Consider the following 18,621-nt stretch of genomic DNA (forward strand, 5'->3'; position numbering starts at 1 on the left):
CAGGTTTACAGCATCATGATAGTCGCATTCGTGTTTGGCAACATCACGGTGAACACACATTGGAAGCGTATATTCGTCATCGCCATACTGGTGTATCACACAGCATGATGGTATGGGGTGCCATTGGTTACATGTCTCGGTCACCTCTTGTTTGCACTGACGCCACTTTGAACAGTGGATGTTACATTTCAGATGTGGTATGACCCGTGGCTCTACCCTTCATTCGATCCCTGCGAAACCCTACATTTCAGCAGGATAATGCACGACCAAGTGTTGGAGGTCCTATATGGGCCTTTCTGAATACAAAGAATGTTAGACTGCTGCCCTGGCCAGCACATTCTCCCAATCTCTCACCAATTGAAAACGTTTGGTCAATGGTGGCTGAACAACTGGCTCATCACAATACGCCAGTCACTACTGTGTTATTATGTTGAAGCTGCATGGGCAGCTGTACCTGTACACGCCATCCAAGCTATGTTTGACTTAATGCCCGGGCCTATCAAGGCCGTTATTATGGCCAGAGGTGGTTGTTCTGGGTACTGATTTCTCAGGACCCATGCACCCAAATTGCGTGAAAATATAATCACATGACAGTTCTAGTATAATATATTTGTCCAATGAATACCCGTTTATCATCTGCATTTCTTCTTGGTGTAGCAATTTTAACGGCCAGTAGTGTATTTGTTCAGAAACGTTTTTACGTGAGCTGCTTCAACAGTCAAATAGTCTGCTCACGAATAAACAACAGAAGTCTTGATGGTACTAGATAACTAAATTGAAAACAAGATGCAAGGATAAAGAGGAATAGCAATATGACTGCCTTCTAATATTATTGCTCTTGCTGAGCTGCTGTTATATCTTCTGGAGCAATCAAATACGTTGTTTTGAAAAGTTTGTGCAACACCCTTTATCTGTTCCCCACAGTGAGTAGGAATGTTCTTATGGCATTTGTTAAGGGCATCCACTATTAATTTCACTCCAGCAATTGATAAATTCAACTACCACTACTCGCCCCTTCATCTTACGACCCTTGAAAATTTTGGTAAGAACATTAGTCTCTCATAACAGCGAATTCACCATCCAGCATTTGCAGTTCAGCAAGACATAGAGTTGATGTTTCATATTGGGTCAACATGCTGCTGCTCTTGGCTGTTTATAAAAGTGTGAACTGACTTTGTGAGAAAAATAGATGGTGACCATTAATCTTCACAAAAATTCCAAGATGCAATTTTAAGATAAGTAACAGTCACTTACTATGTAATAGCTGTAATTGGCATGCACTCTCTCTCTCTCTCTCTCTCTCTCTCTCTCTCTCTCTCTCTCTCTGTCTCTCTCTCTCTTAACAACACCAATAATAATAATAATAATAATATTTTAGTTCCCTATGGGAGTTCAATTTTCGCAGTTGCCATGTTGTTCTTGAAGAAATTAAATTGAGAACAAAAATTCACTAAAATTATTGAGATTGTAAGAACTAATAGGCTGCGTATCAAGGAAAACATTAACATCTATGGCAAAACAAGTCAAATTTAATAACAGAATTTCAGGTTCCACCATGAGAAATATGTGATAGGATATTTCTGGCACTACATCACATAAAATGCAAAGAAGTTCAGGATACTGCAAGGCTGAGAACTGGTTCCTAGAGGCTTTAATTTTTTTAAGTCCTTTGCAAAACCTAAGATGTTCCACATAGAGATTTCTGTGTAGAAATATCTGCTGTTAGCAAATTTAAGAATACACAGAATATCAGCAAAACTGTCAGCAATTATCATTAGAAAGATCAAAAAATATTTGTAACACATACAAATTGTGTGATCAGAATTACAGGATGTTTTCTTTACTTGACAAGCCCATAATTACACCCTCATAGCACACACAACGCAGAGAACAAGTGAGCTTTACCTTAAAGTGTTGGCACTCAGTGACTACTGCTCCTGATCATCATCAATGCAGTGGAAGAGGGAGTTTTCTCCTGGCTGGAACTTGCAGTAATGCAAACAAAATACTCCGTCACCATCAGTGAGATGTACTGATATTGTGTTTGCAGACATCCTTGCCTCAATCATCACTGATTGTTGTACCAGGAGGCAAATATAGCTGAAGTAACTCCTTAGTTTATATTTGGATTAACAATTATTACAACTAACTGAACTATTGTGAGTATAAAGTGTCTGAAATCAAGTGGAAGTTCCTTGAACAACAGCACGTCAGTATCATCTTTCAATAACAATTTTCTACTGTTGAACTGTTACTTCCATTTAAAAAGTAGCAAAAATGTAACTGCATTGGGTATAGTGTCTCTTCAATTTTTCTGTAATGAAATAAAACCAACCAGCACAGGAAACAACAAAAATGTATCTGAAAAGCATGTTTCATTCAGTCAAGGTTTCCCCTTGTGGAAGCAGGATCAATTTTCCTATATTTTTAAATACTTTTGTTTTCTACAGTGCACTCAAGAGTGGTTTTTTGCTCCCTATTTCTCTTCCCCCTTTCAATTACATTACTACCTGATGTATTATTTACTCCTATTTTCTTATCTGTCTACTACTTAAGAGACTGAATTAAGATCTTTGTTTTTAATTCAAGGTCAGTACTCTGCACTGTACATGTCCAAGAGCTTTATATTCATAGCATGTCATACATAACACAATACTTTTAATGTTCCTTCTAATTAATATATAGCAGGACTGTAAAAATATTCAAGTCCCCCTCAGCTGTAACATATGGGGACGGCAACAAAGAACAGAAGCTGACATCATTTATCAAAACAGAGTTCTTAGAAGTTATAGCATTTTCACACATTTTAAAACATTATCAAACACGTGGATGCACGTGTACATCTGAGGCAGCCCCACAAATAGTCTCCCAATTCAGTAAACATATTACTTTGGATCTCATTATCATGCTTAAAAACAACCACTTCTGAATCCCGCCACATGAATATACATTCTCAGTCAACATCTCGAATTACCTTGATAAACTCAATGGGAATGCAAACATAAGTTAAAATTCTGATTGATATTCAAAGAATGTTTATATAGTTATTTATTTAAGTAAATGTCATTTCACAGCACACGTTGATTTTTTGGTTCTCTATCGGCTGAGTCTGCGGATGCAACAAAAAGACTATTCCAAATTTCCATGGTTTCAAACCATCTTAGATAGTAGCCAATACATCATCCACATTTTTCCACTCAAATGTAATTTTATTTACTAAGTAAATAACTATATGGCAGCTTGAAGTCAGAATAAAAGTAAGATAACATCTTTACATTAAGGAAGTATGGCTTACCTCCTCATCTTTTATATCCAATGGGTCACATTCATGAAGACAGTCATCAAATTCCAAACCCTGCACAAATTGAAGAGCATTAATACGAAAATTAAAATACACTGTTGTGTTTAGAACCCTAGTTTTTGGTACTATATCCTTAGTCAAAGAAAAAATATGCAATCTCGCTGTTGGTTTCATTAAAAATGTTGTGCATTATCATTATACATGGGAAATCAACATTTTTTAACACTAACGAATGATTGAAGACAAATTTCAAATTATTGTAGAGACAAAGCTACCCATATAATTATGGTCCCACAAGAACATATTGTGATAGTCTTGCATAGTGTTTAACAGTAAGTAACATCTACAAACAAGATACACACATTACGTAACTTAATATCAGCCACTCAAAAAGTCCTGCTAATGTCATCATTCTTTTCAATTATATTTCATAGACAAATTTTAGTTGGTTATGCTATCGGCACAATAAGAATTTACTGTACTTAGCTGTGAGCTAGAATCATTTCTTTATTCATAAATTATGAAAACAGGTATTGCTAAATAGGAGGTGAAGTATTGAAACAACCAATTTTTGGTACAGATTATAACACAAACCCATGTAAAAGTATTTCCTTTATAAATGTTGAAAATCCATGGATCCCAACTGGGATATTTCAATTCTTAATGAGGAATCTAAATTCACTGTTGAGCAACCTATCACAAAAGTTCAACGTAGATTTCTTAAAACATTCAAATTGTGCTTAGTAGCTTCACTGGTGTTACAACACTGCTACAATACACTATTGGTGTGGGCACTACATGGGCAAACAACGCCTTGATAATTACCGGGGAAAAGAACCCCATGAGAGGAAACACAAAATCATCCTGTGAGTCAATCTACAGAAAACAGAAATAAATCATTACAGAGACAAGCATGGGGATAACTCAGCATGCATCTGGCATGGGCGGCCGTCAGCTTAGCACTAAGGAACAACATTCAACATAATGTGAAAGGCAAGGTCCATGGTAGATGAACTCAGTGTAAGTACTGCCCCACTTGGCTTACAGCTGTCCACAAATTAACATCTCCATCTATGGATCCGCCCATACCCTCCACTGCATGTGTCCTCCATGGTGGCTTACACACTAGTACGAAGTATTATCCAGGCAAGGGCATCTGCCTCTATCACAACATCCACTAGTGGGAATACTAAACCCTCCTCCCAAGAGAGGCAAGTAAGACTCACAATAGCCAGGCTTTGACCACTACGTCTAGTGCAGAATGAGAGAACCCAGCATTGGACTGGGCTCATAAAACAGGCAATGCAAACGACACTGATTACAGCAGAAAGGCATGAAGTTGAGGACCCAACAGGGGTCCACCAGCAGCAGTGGAGGAAAGATAAGTGAGGTGGAGCCAGAGGTGAAAGCAGAGGGGGGGGGGCAGGAAGGAGGAGGAGGAGGAGGAGGAGGAGGAGGAGGAGGAGGAGGAGGAGGAGGACGGAGGGGGGGGAGGAGTGGATCAAAATCCATGGGCTCCACATTAGAAGATGCAGGTGCATACTTCACTAGGCCCAAGGCTTTAGGCAATGGGAGAACAGCAGATGGTGTGGAGGGGGGACAATGGGAAAGCACACTGCTGCCAGTAGGAGTCCACACATCAAACAATCTCATGACCAATCTTGTCACCTAGAAGACCAGAAGACTGCTGGTGAAGTCACGACAGGGTGCAGGCACAACTGATTGCATGACAGGTCTGCTGTCCCAACTGGCATCCATCACAAACAACTGCCAAATTTTGTGCCCCAGCACAATACCCAACAGCCACCCCTGCCACTGGCTGAAGAACTGGAGCCAAACAGCAGCCATAAGAAAAAAACACAGAATGATACTCTGGGTGCAACAATTACAGAAGCCCCATGGCGTGTGCCCATGCAAACATTCTGCCAGATTGCGTCTGTTGTCTGATGTCACCTGGTATGTAGCCAGAAAGCTTGACAATGCATTGTTGTGGAAAGAGAAATACACCGACTGCTTCATGGGGAACTTAAATGTACACACAGAGCACTCCATGTCTGAGTTAGATGTCAGGTGAAATGGTGTGGTAGTGAGATACTGAATCCCACTGCAGACACAAAAGACCTCAAACTCCTGCAACACAAATTTCCTACTATTATTGGATACCAGGGTCCTGTGGAAATTCTCAATGGCAAAAATAATCAATAATGCCTGAACAGTGGCAATCTAAATTGTGTAGGACAGCTCGGCTATGTGCAGGAAATTGGACAATGCAATGATCATCAACAATCACATTACTGTCCAAAACCAAACACACACAAGTGACGTGCCCCCTGTCCCAAGGGTGCTCTGGTTTGGACAAGAAAGAAAGTGGCACAGTAGCTGATGCAGCCTGATTCTGTGCACAAGCCCCAGAAGTCCACATGAGACATTTGATGTCACTACTAACTGCAGGCCAGGACATCTGCAGGGCACCGGGGGTCATTTACCATACTCACCTAACTGCACTCCCACCCATTATCAGAAATGACATCCTCGCCACCATCGTCATCCAAAATGTGTCCATTATCTCGGCAATGTTGTCTAAAGAAACTTTGGGCAAAGTTAATGCCCTAGTCTGAATTTCAGAATCATGCACTAAGTAGACAATCACAACCCGAATCAGCAAATCTGTATGAGAGACAGCACATCTGGGACACACAAAACTACACTTAAGCAATAGACCTTGAAAATCAGCAATAAAGGCCACATATTACTGCCCAGGGCACTTGTGGTGAAGACCAAAACCAACAAACAGCACCATGGGCTTTGTGGGTACAGAAAAAAACCTGTAACATTGGTGTAGTTTGCTGCTGGTGGGGCAAGCTCTTGAAGCAACTCTACATTCTGGTTCATTAGTGATGTCGTCATTCTTTGTTGCTTCTTTTGTATTCCTGCCAGTATTGCACACATGCTGGGTCCATGGTGGCCCAAAATTAACCCTGGGGAAAAGGGAAACAAAAAATAGGGGCATCAAATACATAAGAACGTTCCTCGTCACCATTTTAGTATTTGCACCGTAGTGGCAACACTACTGCATTACACTATAGGTGTGAACATTTAACAGGCTCAAATGGGCTCAACAATGACTGGGGAATATACCATGTGTGAGGAAATGAAAACTTGCCATAAATCAGTCTACAGGAAATGGAAAGTCTGAACCATCATAGAGATGTGCATGAGGATAACTCAGCATGCAGCTGGCATGGGAGGCTGTCAGCTGATCACTAAACAACACTCAGCATGATGTGCAAGGCAATGTGAACAACAGTTGAACTCAGTGTAAGCACTGGCCTATTCGGCTTACAGCTGCCCATAGGTAAACACCCCTGTCAGTGGATCTACCCAGACTATATGCTACATGTGACTTCCATGGCAGGTTTCTGCACTGCTCTGCAGCGCTACCCAGGCCAGCTCTTCTGAGTTCATCATGTCTGCTGATAGTGATGTTAAACTGGGAAAATAATGAGTTGGAAACATAATTCTACTGTTACAAATTGATTCAAACAGTAAATTTTCCAATGTGTGTGCACCCAAATTCGTAAGATTTTCGTAGAAACAGCTCAGTCTCAAAAAACTCATTGTTAACATACTAGCAGACCATGATGAATAACAAGTGAAAATTAATATAATAAGACTGTATTGTGTGCCCTTCTGTCTAAGGGACTAAATGCTGTGCTACAAACTCCTCGTCAGTCCTTAGGCTTTATTGCTGTCAAGAAGCACCTAAATGTGCAGTACAAATGAAAGTGTAGGACTATGTTTAAGCAACTAAGTCAATTCAATTCAAGGCCTGGGGAAGGTAAGGTCACACTTGCTTGATCGTAAGTCAACCCTGGTTATAATATTTGTGTAAGTTGATCCTGAACTATATAATTAAAAACAAAATACAGGGTGTTACAAAAAGGCACGGCCAAACTTTCAGGATACATTCCTCACACACAAAGAAAGAAAATATGTTATGTGGACATGTGTCCGGAAACGCTTACTTTCCATGTTAGAGCTCATTTTATTACTTCTCTTCAAATCACATTAATCATGGAATGGAAACACACAGCAACAGAACGTACCAGTATGACTTCAAACACTTTGTTACAGGAAATGTTCAAAATGTCCTCCATTAGTGAGGATACATGCACCCACCCTCCGTCGCATGGAATCCCTGATGCACTGATGCAGCCCTGGAGAAGGGCGTATTGTATCACAGCTGTCCACAATACGAGCACGAAAAGTCTCTACATTTGGTTCCGGGGTTGCGCACACAAGAGCTTTCAAATGCCCCCATAAATGAATGTCAAGAAGGTTGAGGTCAGGAGAGTGTGGAGGCCATGGAATTGGTCCGCCTCTACCAATCCATCAGTCACCGAATCTGTTGTTGAGAACCGTACAAATACTTGAACTGAAATGTGCAGGAGCTTCATCGTGCATGAACCACATGTTGTGTCGTACTTGTAAAGGCACATGTTCTAGCAGCACAGGTAGAGTATCCCGTATGAAATCATGATAACGTGCTCTATTGAGCATAGGTGGAAGAACATGGGGCCCAATCAAGACATCACCAACAATGCCTGCCCAAACGTTCACAGAAAATCTCTGTTGATGACGTGATTGCACAATTGCGTGCGGATTCCCATCAGCCCACACATGTTGATTGTGAAAATTTACAATTTGATCACGTTGGAATGAAGCCTCAACCGAAAAGAGAACATTTGCACTGAAATGAGGATTTACACATTGTTGGATGAACCATTCGCAGAAGTGTACCCGTGGGTTATCGTCAACTGCACGAAGAATTGCCTCGTCCACTGCAGGTGTCCTCGTCGTTCTAGGTATTCCCCAGACGCGAGTCATGGGCTGGAATGTTACGTGCTCCCTAAGACACCGATCAATTGCTTCGAACGTCTTCCTGTCGGGACACCTTCGTTCAGGAAATCTATCTCACTACAAACATACCGAGCCACAGCTATTGCCCCGTGCTAATCCATACATCAAATGGGCATCTGCCAATTCTGCATTTGTAAACATTGCACTGACTGCAAAACCACGTTTGTGATGAACACTAACCTGTTGATGCTACGTGCTGATGTGCTTGATGCTAGTACTGTAGAGCAATGAGTCGCATGTCAACACAAGCACCGAAGTCAACATTACATTCCTTCGATTGGGCCAACTGGCGGTGAATTGAGGAAGTACAGTACATACTGACAAAACCAAAATGAGCTCTAACATGGAAATTAAGCAATTCCAGACACATGTCCACATAACATCTTTTCTTTATTTGTGTGTGAGGAATGTTTCCTGAAAGTTTAGCCATACCTTTCAGTAACATCCTTTATATTCAATGTTTCCCTAAGGCAGCACTCCTAGTCCCTGTCTGAAAATACAAGAGAGCAGGATGTATTCTTTTTAGGGCAGGGTCTATGTCAACTTATGTACACTAAAAGAATTTACACTTGTAATAAATGTGAATTTTAGGCACCCATGACAAACATGTAGTACACAAAAGAATTGATATCAAGAAGAGTCACAGGAAGTATTGTTATACATATAGCTACAACTGCTCAGATTCTACTCCTGACAGCCTGCAAATAACTAAAGATAAGAAAAGTGCAATAACACGATGCTTAATGAACTGTAATGCATCATTCACCTTCTACAATTAGCAAATGACATACTTTTACTCCACATGCAGTATGTATATATAATGAATGCATGCAGAATTCTCAGCACCTTCTGGTTCCAAATTTAGTTCTTTATCCTCCTCGATAAAATCAGTTGACATTTACACACCTTTGTTCTTATGAATATCATCATAATTTTAAATGATTCCAATCTTCTGTTCAAAGGAAAATGTAAGTAAGCCAATTTGCTGATGCATCATTTACTACCATATACTGACATGATGTCATCCCAATGCTACAACACACATCAGTCTTTGTTGAGAATTAGACAGTTCTTTCACTTTTGTATTGTACGTCATGGAATTTATAGACCTTTAAATTTATGTTCTGACCTGACATCCTGCCTCCAGCAACAGTGTTATCTGTGTTCTATCCAGTCATTTTAAAAACTTACTTCAACGAGTAGTTGGAAAATCTGTCAGTTAGTTAAAAATATGGTCAGGCATGCAAGTTATATGACGTGACCACTGAAGTCTCCTCGTCTTCAATTTCTGGAGAAAAGATAGGTAGTTGTGGCAATTTTTGGGCCTCAGTTCTTCCTTCATGAACATCAATCTTTATCTTGGAGAAGACCAATGCTCTTCACCAAGATGTTACGCTGACAAAGTAACAGTTCTCTTTTGCTGCCTTTGGCACACTCTTGCTTTTGTCTTAATTTACTGACAGTTAAACCGTAACTGTATAATATGACTAGGCTGTAGGATTTTTGGAGATAGCGTTCAAAGTCACTATCTTTTTCATATTAAACTGTGTTATGGGTTGCTCTACAACACACACTTTTCACATTCACAATTTATCTCTTTGGTTTATTTTTAACATTCTTCCAGTCTATCAAAATCAGAACTACTGGTAGGAGCAGTTGTACCATTTATCTACATGTGGCACAGCAACATGTTCCTCAGCATTAACTGCACTTTTAGGCCTTTGCAGATGCTATATGTTGGAGAAGCTCAGGTGGTTGGTTCCCTCCTATGCAATGCATTATCTGGAATCTCCTACATACATCGCGTGAAGAGACCATGAGGATAAAATCAGAGAGATTACAGCCTACACAGAGGCATACCAACAATCCTCCACTCCACGATCACTACGAGACTGGAATAGAAGGGAGAACCAATAGAGGTACTGAAGGTACCCTCCGCCACACACCATCAGGTGGCTTGCAGAGTAGGGATGTGGATGTGGATGGATGTGGAACGATATAGCATGTACAGATGCAGCATAAAGACAAATCACGCAGCACATAGTGATTATACTTTTGGTCATTTCCATGGCCTAAAATTAACTACCTTTGTAACACGCAATAATATACAGGACATAAAGAGTAACTGTTTACAATGTATCATAATAGTGTATGGGAAGTCAGACAAACACACTGAAATAAGACACTTGTGGTCCATCAGGACAAGAAACAGCCTCAAATTGGCCTACATACACACTGAGCTACAGCGCGTATGCTGCCACAGGAGATTTTGTCTAAAATCGGCCTTTAATATTAAAACCCATTGCTCTTGCACTTTAAAGATGCAAAACTGATGTTCATATAATTCTTAGCACAAAATATTATGAAATAATGGCACACAATTAATGATAAAATTGTTTTGTTTTCTGGTTGCTTTACTATGAAACTGTTGTGCTAGTAAGAGTTAAGTTTACATCTAATTATAAATATAATATGTTTTTGCATAACGTTTACAAAACCCTTTTTCCTTTCATTATGCTCACAGGAATTTTAAATTAACTATGTTAATGGAATAGCCATCTAACCTGGACATAGACAAAAATCAGAGGATATTCAAGTTGCATGTTGTGTGCATGCTCTGTGGCTCATTGGAGTACAATAGTGTTGATTGTTGACTGGCCTGGTAGGGTATATAACAGGCAAGAACATTGCAAGATGCTGAGTGATGACTATGAGGTGCCTTTGTGGGCCTCAATTTGGTTAGCTTATCAAACTATGCAATATCAAAATTTGTGCTGCATTCAGATGCCACAATTACCTGATGCTGGACTGCATGGTAATGAGAGGCAGGTATACTTGCAAGGTTCCAGTCGATGAAGTCTAACCACCACAAGGAAGAATCACTGTATTGCACAAGCAGCACTCATAGCTGCTTCACATCAGCATCTGCCATCAAAGAACAAATAATGGACTCCCTACATCATTCTGTGTCATCTAGCACCACTTGTCAGAGACTAGCAGCAGCTCGACTATGGAATTACTGCTCTATATGTAGACTGCCAGTAACACCACAACACAAACAGCTGCATTTGGAGGAGTGCTGTGACCAGGAAGCATGGTCTGATGATGAACAATGTCACATTGTATAAAGCAATTAATTACATTTCTGTACTACCCCGCATGGCTCTCGTTGGTGAGTATGGTGGCAACCTGGGAAAAGGTCTCAGTCCTCTGATATTTTAGAAAGGCACAATGGTGTTACTCCTGCTGTCAGGGAGCGAGGAGCCAATGGGTATGACGTAAGTCATGGCTGGTAATGACTGAGGGAACTCTGACAGCACAACGGTATGTCACAGAAATACTGTATCATATGTTAAAACCCAACCTACAGTCTTATGGCGCCATTTTACAAATGTACAAAGTTTGTCTATACATGTAATGTTCCTCTGGACTGTCTTCATGAGATTGAAGTACTCCTGTGGCGAGCAACATCCTCAGATCTGTCCTAAACACAATGTGTGGGGACCAGCTCAGATGTCAACTCTATCAAGGCCTTGTATACCAAGGACTAGGTTACAACTGTTGTGGGCCAGCTTGCTTCAGGAGATGATACAACAGCTTTATGATGTTCAAGTTCTTTCAGGGTTTATAAGCAGAAAAGAAGGAAAAAAAAAATTCTTGGATTTTTCCCGGATTTCCCTGTTAAAAAAGCACTTTTTCCTATGTTCAAATACACTTCTTCCAAGGTGAAAAATACACTTTTTCCATGATAAGTGACAGTATCCTTTCACTCAGAACTGTAAAATATCAATCCTTTGAATGATAAAGGTTTTATACACCAGGCAGAACTCCCTGGCATTTCAGAGAACGAAAAAACTCGCAAAAAATATTTTGGAAATATCTAATGTGAAGCAAATTTTGTGCTGCATATTTTCATATTTGTATTATGCAAGTGTAAATTCGAATTTCACCAAACACAGCACGTTAGTTTCTGAAGCATTGAAATCAAGATTGAATTGTGCTTTTTTTAAGCCAATCATAGCTTGTATCAAGTGATCTCACCAGTGAATGACAGCAGATATTCAGAGCATGTCACATGTGATGTAGTCAGCCAATAGCAGTATCACTGTTAAGTAGCATGAACACACAAATAGGAAAAGTTCATGGTTTAAATTAATGTACGTAATGTAGCTACAAGAAAAGATAAGCTCCCACATATAATATTGGTCTTTTTGCATGTGTTACATTTTAAGATACATAACACAAATGTGAAAGTAAAATTTTACATAATGACATTAATGTCTGGTCTTCTGGGCTCAAAATTCTTCTAAGTGGCTAGTCCTCAATTAAGTTTTAAATGAGATTCAACAGCCTGTGATTTAAGAAATTCATTGCACATCCTCACACGTAACATAATTCATCTTGCATAGAAAGAAATTTACTTTGAAAGTACACTTTTCAAGGTACCATTCACAATATTTTCCTGTGACCTATTAGAAATAGGTTCTTTTCAGCAGTTTCCAGACAGAGCCAGAAAACATGCGTTACAGTGCATGGGCAACTACAATGACATAGGAAGCTCGCATGTTCATGTGTGTGTGTGTGTGTGTGTGTGTGTGTGTGTGTGTGTTCGTTGACATCATAAGAGAAATAGAACATCAGACGCTACTGGAGCATCAGAATTTTTTAAACAATACTAAATGCATAATTCTGCTTAAAGTGCACATTCATATGTTCAGATTAAAAATGGAATAGGGTGCCTAGCCTGATATTCAGCTTTTCACTGCTGTTTTCAGGATGCAAATTTTCTTTGAATACCAGTACAGCATTATCTCATGTTTGGTTCTTTATTATGGCATAATGCTATACATGACAGAAGATAAAAATGTACACTTGAAATTCAGTGAACAGTTCAAATGGCTCTAAGAACTATGGACCTTATCATCTAAGGCCATCAGTCGGTGAACAGATGAAACTAGCCAATTGAGTGGAATGAAACACTTTGTTTCCATTAAATTGACTGTCTCTGTGGAAAAGATTAGTAAAAGCCATATTCATTTAGCAAGCTGACAAAAATAACTTCATTGTCCTGGAAGGTGATTAATGCTTGACTGCCTAAAACCATGGAAATAAAATCAGAAAAACTGAAACTAATAACATATTTTAGCCTTCCATAATTATGTGAATGTATTTTAATTCACTTGCCAGTTACCAATCAAAGAAACCCATTGTATTTTCATTTGACATGAGAACTGTAATTGAGAAAAAAACAGCAAAATCACTAAATGTAAACACGGCTCATGTGGAGACTAAACCTCTCCCCACTACAACCCAGACTGCTCTACGCATGCACAAATCTGGCAGCTTGGGCGTGCCAGAAAAATTTTTCTAGGTAGCATCTGGCCACTTGTTACTACTGATGATACATGAACTGTCACTCTTCAAGTAGCCAGAAGTGGGAAAAGGTACTGCCCATAAGCAATGTAACTGAATGCATGTGAGACTCCTGGCAACTGCTCAAACGAAATTAATGTAAACAATTGTGATGTCACGCTCATTGGCAGCAGTTTATTGTTATGAAGTATACCACAGTCTTCATCGTAAAACCTTTCACACATTTTGCTGTTTATTGGTTCTCACCAGTTAAAATTACAAACATTTAACTGAGTACTAAAACAATGAAAAATTCCAAGAATTCTAAAAAATTACCAGGTTTTTCCCAGATTTCATAGTTGCCCCAGAGCATATACACCCTGTCTGTAAATTTGACTCAATTCTGTAAGCACCTAAACAACAACACACACCCCACAAGCCATGTAGTTTCATTTTGTTTAATCCTCCCCTAATGTATACTTCACTTTTTTGATAGGGAATGTGTATGAGAACACGTACAACTCTTACAGGCTGTAACTACAATTTGCCACTTAGAAAGGCACCTACTACCAAGTCCACGAGCTAGGAGATATATTGTGCATGCTAGTCAGAGAGTCACAATTGAATCAACAATCGGTAATAATGTGTACACTGTGACTCTCATGAACCTCTGAAAATGCTGCTAAAATGCAATATGATGGTAATAAACAAGGGATATGTTTACAATACCTGATTTTAACAGTAATTCATTTAAGATACACTGAAGAACCAAAGAAACTGGTACATATGCCTAGTATCGTGTAGGGCCCCTGCGAACTCGCAGAAATGCTGCAAAACATCATTGCATGGACTAGACCAATGTTTGAAGTAGTGCTGGAGGGAATTGACACCACGAATCCTACAGGGCTGTCCATAAATGCGTAAGAGTACGAGGAGGTGGACATCTCATCTGAACAACACTCTGCGAGACATCCCAGATATGCTCATGTCTGGGGAGTTTGGTGGCCAGTAGAAGTGTTTAAAATTAGGAGACTGTTCCTGGAGCCACTCTGTAGCAATTCTTGATGTTTGGTGCGTCACTTTGTCCTGCTGGAATTGCCCAAATCCATATGAATGCACAATGGACATGAATGGATGCTGGTAATCAGACAGGATGCTTACGCATGTGTCACCCAACTATCACAGTCTTATCTAGACCTATCAGGGGTCCCATATCATTACAACTGTACACGCCCCACACCATTACAGAGCCTCCACCAGCTTGAACAGTCCCTTGCTGACATGGAGAGTCCACAGATGCATGAGGTTATCTCCATACCCATACACATCCATATGCTCAATACAATTTGAAACAAGATTCGTCTGACCAGACAACATGTTTCATCAACAGTCCAATTTTGATGCCGAGAGGCCCAAGCGAGCTGTAAAGCTTTATGTTGTGTAGTCATCAAGGGTACATAAATGGGCCCTCAGCTCCAAAATCCCATATCAATGATGTTTCATTTAATGGTTCGCACTTGTTGATGGCCCAGCACTGAAATCTGCTGCAATTTGCAGAAGGGTTGCACTTCTGTCATGCTGAACGATTCTCTTCAGTCGTCGTTGGTCCCATTCTTGAAGGATCTTTTTCTGGCCTCAGTGGCATTTGAGATTTCATGTTTTACCAGATACCTGATATTCACAGCACACTCGTGAAATGGTCATACAGGAAAATCTCCAGTTCATTGCTACCTCCGAGATGCCATGTCTCATTGCTCATGTGCTGACTGTAATGTTCAGACTCACTCAAATCTTGACAGCCTTCCATTATAGCAGCAGTAACTGAACTAACAACTGCACCAGACACTTGATGTCTCATATAGGTGCTGGCAACTGCAGCTCTGTATTCTGCCTGTTTACAAATCTCTTTATTTGAATATGCATACCTATACCAGTTTCCTTGGCACTTCAGTGTAGTTTGATGAAGTGAAAGAGGCCTTTACGTGTTGAAACTCCACACAGGATATTATGCAGAAGTCACTTATAATCTAAGTAATGGACACTGTAGTATTTTGGCAAACATAAGAACAAACTTAATACCAAATCAAAGGATATAATACTTATATACTGACAATCAACATTTAGTATCACAACATTCTTAGTTCAATTAGCTATGGGCTGTTAGTGTGAATGTTGTATGTAAGATTACACCTGAAATTCAAATAAAAATGCTTTAATGGTGCACAATAGATTTATTGTTCTAACAGAGCACGGAGTTGGAAGGAGTTTCTTGATTTGCCTATTTTGAGAAGATACAACATACATTCTTCAAAAAACTTATTTCAAGTAGTAGAAAATCAAATCCTAAACACCGAAATGAACTTTCTGGCTTTCAGTTACATGACACTATGATGCAGTCTAGGGATATTGTAACACAGAAAAGTGGGACTGTCCCACTTGTTTTTACAGAACCCTCCAATGCTAATATTTTCTCTTGTTTAATGACCACTTTTCCTTCAAAGTGCAAGTACTATGTGGGCACAAAACTATCAAATTTCTGTTTTTGTAGTATTTTACTAAAATTTTATTATTTACATTATAATCTACTGATTACTTGTTAACAATAGTGGTGTGGTTGCAATATAAACATTTCCTCTAAAAAAAAAAAAATAAATAAAAAATAAAGTTTTGCGACTAACTATACGGGTAAGATGCATGCTAATCACATGTAAAAAAATCACCAGGAAGAAAATTCAGTCCCTATTCTGTAAAAGGGACATGGCCAAAATCTATAATCTGTTGGGCTCATCTCCACTACTACATTGTTCCACACCATGGATGTATTGTTTTGCCAAGTGACACACAAATCAATCAGACAGCTCAGATTAATAGTGTTTGAGTGTGAAGACATTCCAGATATATTACAAATTGTCTCTTAACATGTTACTGTTCACCATCCTTGACACCACTGACACTGTGTCAGGAATCATACCAAATCATTGAATCAGTAAGGTCTGTTGTTCATTTCCTAACCTGTTTATTAAGTAAGAATTAGGCTGCACAAAAGTGCAAATGCATTAAAACTGAGAAACTCTTGAGACACAGAAACACTTCATTGCCATCTTCAAGAACAAAATCTAATATCATTATTAGCTGCGTATGACTCTATGCCCAGGACCTATGTTCCTATAATACTGTCAAAGGTGAAGGGTTCAGGAACTTATTTCAGGACTTTTCAGGTATATGTGTAAAGTATGAAAAATCTCTCTGCATAAATGTTAATGTCCTTCTTCATCTGTCAACAATATAACAATATTTCTGAGGAAATTAAAAAAAAAAAATCAAAGCAGGAAACCAAAAGTAGCTTGGTAACCAATGCATGTGCCTCTGAAATGGATTAATGGTCTGACGAATACACTAAAACTGAATACGTTACCATTACTGGTCACTATATGACTCCTGAAATCCAGATTAAATCATATTTCATGCAGATTGGGATTTCTTTTTGAAGATGGAATTTGTGGCACTTATTTAGAAGGCGGAATATCTGTAATAGACCACACAGCTAATATCAAGTCAGCACTTCCGCCGTTTAAGCGGTTTTTCTGTATACCACACTGCATTGCAACAATGCTAAGATACGTGTTAGCTGAAGAGAAATTTATCAAAGAATTTGTGTCACAAACACTCACACTAATAACTTCAACGAACATCATGAATTACTTAAAAAAACTAGTTTAAGAATACTTGTCACCAGAACAGTGAAGTCCAAAATGGATATCAGTTTGAATACTGTTGTTATAACAGAGTCTGTGGCAAATGTCATGGAGGAGTTCATAGTCACATTATCAGTATGGAATCAAATGCATCAATTACAAGGCTGGAACAGAGGCTAACTACGGCTTTGATTCATTTCCTCTCGAAGCTTTAATGCATCACTCATAAGCTTCAAGCAGAGAAGCATCCAACATTCCCTTTTGTTTTGGTAATGTACTACAATATGATTTCCCAATTGTCTGTTCCAGAAACTACATCAACAACATCCTTGGAACTAGAGTTACTGGTATGAATTCCTTCTACTTCCTTGTTAACAAACATTTATTGCCACCAAAGGAGACTACTGTTAAGGTCTTATTTTATACTGCAGACAGAAATCACAGCACTTAAGCAAAGGACAGAATCTCTTCTGAAAGAGAAAATAAAGATTTGTAATGAATATCTTTTCACAGCATATTTTGTATTAACATTCGAAATCTGAAGAATCTAAAGCCAGAAGAAAGACAGGAGGTGCATAGTACAGTGTGCAGAACGTATGGTGCATTAAAGGACGGTAAGTCGCAGTTGTGCTGTCAGTGTAACACAATTGTGTGACTGTGTGTGTGTGTGTGTGTGTGTGTGTGTGTGTGTGTGTGTGTGTGTGTGTGTGTTTTCAGTTTCAGTCAAGGAAGGTGTTCCTTGCCCTATGGAACCAAAGAAAAATTGAGGTGGCAATGGGGTAGATAACATACATGTAGATGATTCTTGCAAGAGGAAAAGCAATATAAAAGATGAAAGTGCACATTTCTTAGCAATTTAGTCTGAAAATGAAGATCCACCAGAGCTGTTAGCATAAAGGAGTGTACATGAAAAAAAGTTTCCAAGACTCTTCAGATTAGCTCAGTCTATGCTAATAATCCCTGCAGAAAATGCATTTAAGGAAATAAATTTTAGGCGAGTAGGGCTGATTATCAATGAGAAAACATCACTGATCAGTTCACAAAATGTTAGTAACTTGCTGATTCTGCATAACTTCTATTTGCTAAGGTTTATTTTGCAGACATAGTAATTTCGAAGATTATTTTGTTTATATGTCGCAGTTCTTGTTTACGCACAAAAGTCTTTTATTCTGTTTCTTAGTTTCTAGGGAGAGAAGAATGATTCTAACAGCCAGGTGGATCCACTCAACAAATAGTGATATTTATTTTACAGTGCAGTAAACTGCTATTCAGAATTTGGTTTATCAGCATATTACTTTCTGCAATTCAATTTCAATACATCTGTAGTTCAAAATGTTGTGGTCTAAAGATCTG

At 39.1% G+C, this 18,621-nt stretch overlaps 2 protein-coding genes across 43 annotated transcripts in view; both read right to left on the reverse strand.

Moving 5' to 3' along the window:
* LOC126212871 (zinc finger protein 664-like) overlaps positions 1–3,334 on the reverse strand; it is a 576,054-nt gene extending 572,720 nt beyond the window's left edge. For 2 of the 3 annotated variants that reach the window (XM_049940366.1, XM_049940367.1), the window contains exon 1: positions 3,296–3,334. The gene's annotated coding sequence lies outside the window, so the exon portion shown is untranslated. The remainder of the gene's footprint in view (positions 1–3,295) is intronic. The other variant, XM_049940365.1, reaches the window with a different exon arrangement.
* Positions 1–18,621, reverse strand: part of LOC126212861 (zinc finger protein 83-like) — a 1,762,073-nt gene that overhangs the window by 1,381,503 nt on the left and 361,949 nt on the right. The window lies entirely within an intron of this gene.

Source organism: Schistocerca nitens, chromosome 11, assembly GCF_023898315.1.
Source record: "Schistocerca nitens isolate TAMUIC-IGC-003100 chromosome 11, iqSchNite1.1, whole genome shotgun sequence".
NCBI classification, from domain to species: domain Eukaryota; kingdom Metazoa; phylum Arthropoda; class Insecta; order Orthoptera; family Acrididae; genus Schistocerca; species Schistocerca nitens.